General features: G+C 33.9%; 1 protein-coding gene across 1 annotated transcript in view; it reads right to left on the reverse strand.

Moving 5' to 3' along the window:
* LOC119592459 (serine/arginine repetitive matrix protein 2-like) overlaps window positions 1–1,093 on the reverse strand; it is a gene marked incomplete in the record, with an annotated part of 34,461 nt that overhangs the window by 20,702 nt on the left and 12,666 nt on the right.

Here is a 1,093-nt window from a genome sequence, read left to right on the forward strand (position 1 = left end):
TCGACTGCGATGCACCTGGATCCAACAGGTTAAGATTTCAATACAACCTAACCACTTTTTCAGGAATACCAGTTCATTTATCAAGTTCTCAGCTTTTGCAGAGAACAGACAAAACACACCGTATGAGAAAGCAAAGCTATTTATTATATCTAAAAAAAGCAATAGCAGAAAAATAATTTGTTTATATTCATTTCCTGCTATAAAGATATGGTCTGTAATTCCACATTATTGTACAGTAAAACATCATACACAAAAATTCACAGAATGCAAAAGCAAAATAGACTTTACTATATAATCATTTTCATATACCTATCATACAAGTATCTAATGAATGAGTGAATTAATTAACATTTATTGCAAATTTTATATGACTAAGCCCTCACATGAGTTAACAAAAAAAGGTACGAATCGATACAGGCCAGACGGAGAAATCAGCATGAACTGATCTAATTAAGCAAGATGGTTATCTTAAATTGTCTAGGTCTGTACTATCACTATCTACACTCAACAATCCATAACTTCTTGTGAATTTTCTATCATGCAGCCAGACAAAAAATGGTATTATGCAAGTAATGTGCACAAAAATACTACGGTTTGGAATAAAGTGTTTTATAAATGCAAATACCCTGCTGACTGCCAGTAATCCTAGAGTCATAAATTCAATAGTAATATAACTTGCAGAACCATGCAATTCCTTTCGTCTGGCCTAGAATTTATCTGTATGTTAATAACCTCTTGACTTTCCACAAAAAATTTCCTTTTATTAAAGATTTCCACAGTAATAACCTACTTCTAACCAAGTAGTCCAGTGGCACCTAATCTTTTTTGTGTGTGTACAAGCTTAAAACTCTGAAAACCTTGCAGGCCCTCAGTATAAAGGATCACACCTTATGGCTAGAGAAAGTATAAAAAGCACAGCAAGATGTACAGGCTATGGCAGTGCATAGAAACAGCTTGTTCCTCTCCTGAGTCGTGATCTGCATGAGGCCTAACACCTATATTTATCTGCATCAACAACTTTATACAGAAAAGAATGAAGAGCAAAGCTGCAATAAATTCTTAATAGAGGAAAAGGATACAAAGAATTTCACTG

Source organism: Penaeus monodon, chromosome 30 (genome assembly GCF_015228065.2).
Source record: "Penaeus monodon isolate SGIC_2016 chromosome 30, NSTDA_Pmon_1, whole genome shotgun sequence".
Lineage (NCBI taxonomy): Eukaryota > Metazoa > Arthropoda > Malacostraca > Decapoda > Penaeidae > Penaeus > Penaeus monodon.